Here is a 6,432-nt window from a genome sequence, read left to right as displayed (position 1 = left end):
CACCTTCACTCCTATCCCATGGCAACTATGTTTTTGAAAGCCTTTCTGGAGAACTCAGAAAGGCAACTTGGTGCCCAGAATGTTCTGAGCTTATGCAAATACTACTTTATGCCAGGTCCATGAGAAATCAAACCTCTCCTTTTCATCCTGGTGCATGCGCACACTTGCTTTCTGTCCCCCTTCCCCCTTCAAGCCTAGCAAAGGCACATCTTACCCTGCTGTCACACCTGGGGTCTGGTCCATCGGATAAGGCTCCCTCATGAACCTGCTCCTCACCCACCAGGCTGGCCTCCAGCAGCACTTGGGTTTCACACCCCACTGCAGCACAAGAGGAGGATAGAAGGTTCTCCTATATCTGAACCACTGACCCTCGTATGTGATCCACCAGACACACCCACTGGATAGGAACCTTTGCCGGGACTGAGACTTGAGCTGGAAGGTGTCTTGCTTTGGGCTTGCCCAGGACTCAGAGAACTTCATAAGGTGTAGGAAGCCCACCACCCCTCAGCAGGGCTGCTGTGCTTTCAGTCAGGGTTCTCCAAGGGAGCCCAAGGAGGCGAATGCTGAAGGACATATTTACTGTGTTTCAGGGTGTGAAGCAAGGTTTGCCCATGCAGGCATTAGCTGGTTTACATGTCAGATGTCCAAAAAAATTCATCTAGAGACCCACTACCATCTGTGCAGAGAGGTCAACCTCTCTGGAGGCTGACTCAACTCCCTTTAGACAGGATGAGTGTTCCTAGGCAGTCCTGCCTTTCTCCCCTCACCCCAGGAGAAGGCAGGCCAACAGCTCAGCACAGGGACCAGGCTGAAGAGGTGATGTCAGGAGAGACCCCACAGCCCATAGAAATTGCATTAAAAATCCCCGACCCTAAGGAGCCACTTTCATCATTCAGAACTAAGTGTCAACCTGCACCAGTGGGTGCCTGCACGTATTTTTACACCCAGTAATCACACAGGCTCTGAGCCTGAACCAGCCTAGGCTGCTAGGACAGAAGTGCTGGCGGAGATTGTCCAACCTCCAGATCCATGCAACGTGCTGGAGAATCTGGCTCCCACCAGGGCCTCTTAGCAGAGATGCCTTCTGCTGGGAAGGAAGGAGAACGGGTGATGAAGCAAATACCTTTGCCAAGCTTTGCAGAGTTACTGCTGCTGATTAGCAACAACAGAGGGCTTCAGACAGCTGTGCTTCTCCAGCCCCTCTGCCATTACCCTGCCCTTCTTCAAATACTGCACTTGCCACGCAGGGAAGTGTCACTGCCAACTTCTTCATCCTGCCTGATGGAGGGAGTGCTGCCCAGTCACAGCACAACGCCGTACAGTCATTCCGGATCCAGGGATCGGGAGCAGGTCCCTCTGCAGCCCAAAGTGTTGTTGCTTTAACAATCAGCAGGATACAAAAACAAACCCCTTTACTGTCTATTGTTAAACTTTACTGTCTAATGTTTTAATAAACAGTCAAGTTCTTCCTCTGATCATTAAATCAGCAGTAAAGCAGGATGGAGACTGGTTTATGAGATTCTATCTGCATCGGTAACATACAAATGTAAGGTCCTGGCGGCTGCGAACAGCTACTCCCAGTTGCATGGCCTCCTGCCCACTTCAAGAGCTGGATCTGTTGCTGGTTTGGAAGAGGTAGGGCTCATCCCACCTCACAGGAGGTGGGCAGAGAGTGAGACCTCTCAAGGGCCCTCCTCAGCTGAGCTCCACATCAGTGGAAAGAAGATAGTGCAGATATGATGTTCTGCCCCCAAGAAGGATTAAGGGAATCCTCCTGGATATGTCACATGGGGCACATCTTCTTAGAATGGCTCAGGACAGGCAAGCTGAGCAGTGCTCGTTACTCTGAAGTCATTGGCAATTGAATGGAAGCATTTAAATGGCAGCAGCTGACCACATTCGGTGGTCAGAGGACCTTCACCATTAGCTCAGGGCTCCTGTTGCACCCACAGCATCACAGAGACCAGGCATTCATCAGGAGTCTCAAAGGAGCTGGAGGATTGACTGAATGCGAACCAATCCAGCTACAGATACGGGCTTAAAAACAGAAATAATTAAACCCACATGGTTTAGGGTGAGAGGGGGAGGGTGTATTATCACATAGCTGGGTGCAACCCGATGGTCATCCTGCAGCAGCAGATGCTGGCTCTGCGCTCTGCAGCATCAAAGCTGGAACACTGCTCAGCGGACTCAAGTGCCATGCAATTAGGCAATGCCTAAAGAAACTTAAACCCATTGTTATCTCTGGGATGATTCATGTTTCCTTGAAAGCAGTAACACCCTTTAATCTTTGTTTTTCCAGGAATCTGCAGCCTCCAGCACAGCAGCTGTGGGTGGGTCGTGTAGACCCAAGCGTGAGCAGACACGGTGGTCCACTCACTGGTTACATTCACTCTCTTCGTAGGACTAACTTCTAAACACCTTCCAAAAACCCTTATTTGCTATTTTACTCTGCAAGTAATAACGACCATCCTACCACTCATCCCCTAAGTAATTGTTAATAGCTCACAGTTGTTGCATCAACTTTGATTACTAGCAGTGAGGTTTTATCTCCTCGGGGTTGGCTTTGTTGGCAACAGATATCTACCAGGTTTCCCACTTACCACCATTTGTGGGCTGTTCCAACCGTTTGTCCAGTCGTAAAATTATTAGCACATTATCCCTGGGCAATGGCTTGTAATTTTCTCTTTTTATTACTCAATAAACAGTTTGGAAGCCAACCCCCCAGAGTGACAATAGAAACTAACTAACTAACTGCTTACACATACATAACCGATGCCGCAGAGAGAGACGGTGAAAGAACACCGAAAAGCTACCCAAAAAAAGAGGAAGGAGAGAAGAGTATTTTAGTAAGATCTTTTGTATTGAAAGGAAAACGTGGTACAGGGCATTCATAGGGCAACGGGTGAAAAGAAACAAAACCTTGAGAAGTCCTGCAGGAGAGAGTTGCTGGCATAAATATCCTTGGTAACTGTTCCAGCAGCACAGGCCCTGGTTTTCCGTATCTTGGTCCCAAATGCCACCACTCACAAGCGAACGTGCCTAGATGCCTGGAGAGCCTTGGGAAAGAAAAATACAGCAGTCAGCTGACACAATATAGCTGTAGTTATTGCAACTATATTCTAGCTAGCTATTTCTAGCTATAGCTGGGAGAAGGGTCTTTGATGCGGGAAGGAGATTGTTGTAAATGAAAAAGAAATGCAGTTTACAGAGAGTGAAAAGTAGTCCTAAATCTAAGCCTAATTGAATTCTAAATAGCCTGGATGTTTTCTTTCCATTCACAAGCTTGTTAAACTTCCAAATATATGTAGATATAATCTTACATTTTCTAAACATTTCTATTCAACTTTCTTTTTCGATGTGACATTTTCTATTTCAAAGTTGACCTATTTTGAGGAGTAAGAAAATTAGCTGGGTTGAATAAAATAATGCCGGTGTGTGTGTGGGTCCTTTCTCCAAAGAAGTATACTCCTTACTGGGAGCTACCACAACAGATTTTATTTATTCTTTTGAACTCCATTTCAGCCACGGAACAGAAAAAACTCAAATCTCTACACAATTTGCACAGCAATGATTTCCAGCCTACTTTCACACTTCAAATTAAGCTATGTAATCTATCCCATGGATTTGGGATATAGGAATTTGAAGTGTAACTAGGGACTGATAAATTGAGCATTGGGTTTTGTCTAAAACAAAGGTTTCTTGGGGCAATATCTCCCCACGAAAGAACTGACCATAGCCTACTCTGTCCTGTTGGACACAGATTTCTCTTGATACCCATCACTGCAGTTCATTGGCAGCTTTGGAAATAAAGGTGAGCGAAGATTTGTATTGCACGCCTGTCTGGCAGGCCACTCTGGGTGAATTCCCTCACAGCCAAGTGGCAGCTTTTAGGAGTCATTCTTCAAATATTTTGAACACTTCCTCTGCCAGTATTTGATTAAAGAGATTTTTAATCAGTGCAAGATACCTTATAATACAGCTGCCATTGGTGTGAGAGGAAATAAAAATCTCACACCAGTTCTGAAAGCCAAAGACCTGTATTAGAGCATCTGTGCAAGGCTGCATGTTTGAGTTTGTTGTTCTTGGAGAGGCTTGTTAATAAGGATGACTTACTCTTTGCAAACAGCAGCAATGCTTTTGGTACTTGAGAGATGCTCCTTGACAGAGCCGGGAAAGGCTGCCTCACTGGAAGGCCTGGGCAAGATGACACGGCAGGAGGTTTTCCTTCTGATGCAGGTTGTTGAGGTTTTTTGAGCTATTCTGATACCATTCTCCTGCTCTGCAACAATGTTGGGCTGGAGAGAAAAAAAAAATAAAAATATCCATTTGGATTACTGTTTGCACATCTCAGAGCCTTTGCTCCAGGCTGCCTGGAGGCTGTTGGACAATTCTGTGCCATCACCAGGTTTCCTTGACAGTGCCTACAAGATTTTCTTTCTAAAGCCAAACTCTGAGGCACAGATCTCCTCTGCGCACCAGCCCCTGCAAACCAGACCTCATTTGAAGAGTTACTTGCCAGAATATGTGATGGAGTGAGACCTGTGTAGCTTTCTGATAGCGTAGCACGGAGCTCAACTTCCCAAAACTTTTCACAATAGGTTGTGTTGGGACTGCTCGGTGCAATCAGTGCATGAGCTGCTAATGTGGAACTCATGATTGCTTGCAGCAATCATGGGGTCTGAAAATGCAGCAGGATTCAAAGGAAGATCAGCCACTCACACAAGGTAACAAGGACATCTTAAAATGAGCCGCTATTGAATTGGGATTGGGAGCTAATTTATCCCAAGGGAAGGTTATTCGTTAACTGCCTCTTGAAGAGTTTCTGATAGAGCTGAAGGAAGGGTGACAATCCCTCTTCACAACAACCCCCAAGGATTATTCATCCTCCTCTGGAATGAAAACTAAAGCTTCTTGAAGGACGGGGACAGGGACTACAGACAGCAGCACAGACACTTCAGGTTCAAATCCCTGTCGCCTGAGCAAGACAGAGGTTTTACAGCCCCAGAGAACAAGGCTGACACTGTCCCGTCTGGGATGTTCCAGGGTATCCCCTGCAGCTTGTTGCCACTCCAGATGGGTGCTAGCCCCTCTAGGATGCTACATCGTATCTGCAGCTACTGTCCAGATGCTCAGTACCTGTCACTGGTACCAACCACCACAGTTAGGTGCCTGCATGCCTACCCCAAAATGTCTTCAGCCAAACAGTGGGCATGTGAGAGACCAAAAATCCTCTTATTCAGACAAAGACGATTCTTCTGACGTCACTGCCATTCCTACCCCCTTGTTTTGGTAGGCAGCTGAATCACTGACAACTTGCTAGACCCTTGCTTGGCCAATTCCCAGAGCCAGAAACACCACAAATACATCAGTCCTTATTCCTTTCCCTTAAACTTCTTGCAATATTTCCCAGTCTTTCTCTTATCTCTGTGAAACCATCAGCCTGAGACACACCTGGGCCTCGCTCACCTTCAGGCACTTCAGCGGACACAGTGTGTTTCCACATGGACACCATCTCACTGTCTTGTGGAGAAGAGTCTCCTTTAAGCCGTTCAGAGGCCTGAGGACATGGTAGAGCTGGTCAAATGGAGTAAGTCCCCTAAAAGATGAAGGACGTGAGGCTGAGGTGGAGGGGCTCCCTTGGAACAGCCTGTTCTGGGTGGCTGCAGAAAGTCACAAGTCTGTGATTGAGAAGCAGAGTTATTTCCTCCTAGGAAGTCCGCTGGGTCAGGCTCCTCACCCAAACTCCCAGGCCATTCAGACCCGGGCAGAGCTGAGCATCCATTCTAATCACTCCACAAATGCCCTACAGGATGGAGACAGTTTAACCCCTAAAACCCCAGGTGAGCGGACCACAGCCCTGCAGGAGGAGGATGCCCTATGCAGTGCATTGCATCCTGGCATCGTTGCAGGAGGCGTCCAGCCCTGGGCCTCGCGTCAGAGACAACAACCGACTACAAACGCAAGCAAAGATAAAAATGAGGCTCAGACAGAGCAGTAAAATAAATCAGTGACAGAATCTCAAAAAGAGACAAATGAAGTTGGAATTTGTCCTTGTTTATTTTAATGTTTGGAATGTTTTTGAGGTGATTTATGCCTCCACTTCAATATGTTCCTCTCCCTTTGTCTCTCTCTGTCCCCTCCCTTTTTTTTTTTTTTTCCTTGAAAACAGAAAAAAAAATGTATTTGGGAGTTAATTGGATTTCCAGGCTTCGCAGCCAGACACTGTAATTGATCTCTGAAGAGATGGATTTGTCGGTTAGCTGGGCATGAATTTGACAACAGGAGAGAGAAGGGAAGAAAAATTTTCCCCTGCACACAGAGCAAAAGGGGGGTCACACTGGCAGAGCCAGCAACCCGGAGCAAAGTCCCCCCTCTTCCCTGACCTTGTCCCACATTTCCAAGTTAAATAGTGCTTGTAACTTTGAGCGC

The 6,432-nt window shown here is 46.9% G+C and overlaps 1 long non-coding RNA gene across 1 annotated transcript; it reads right to left on the bottom strand.

Annotated features, from left to right (window-relative positions):
* Positions 1-2,872: 2,872 nt before the first annotated feature.
* Positions 2,873-5,757, bottom strand: LOC130158251 (uncharacterized). The gene is made up of 3 exons (XR_008825223.1): positions 5,470-5,757; positions 4,117-4,298; positions 2,873-3,059 (listed from the first exon to the last, which is right to left on the bottom strand). It is a non-coding gene; the product is annotated as an uncharacterized LOC130158251 (long non-coding RNA).
* Between the last annotated feature and the right edge of the window lie 675 nt (positions 5,758-6,432).

This window comes from Falco biarmicus, chromosome 13 (assembly GCF_023638135.1).
Source record: "Falco biarmicus isolate bFalBia1 chromosome 13, bFalBia1.pri, whole genome shotgun sequence".
In the NCBI taxonomy this organism is placed as follows: Eukaryota; Metazoa; Chordata; class Aves; order Falconiformes; family Falconidae; genus Falco; species Falco biarmicus.
Note: the sequence above shows the minus strand (reverse complement) of the source record. Positions and strands in the feature narration are given on the sequence as shown.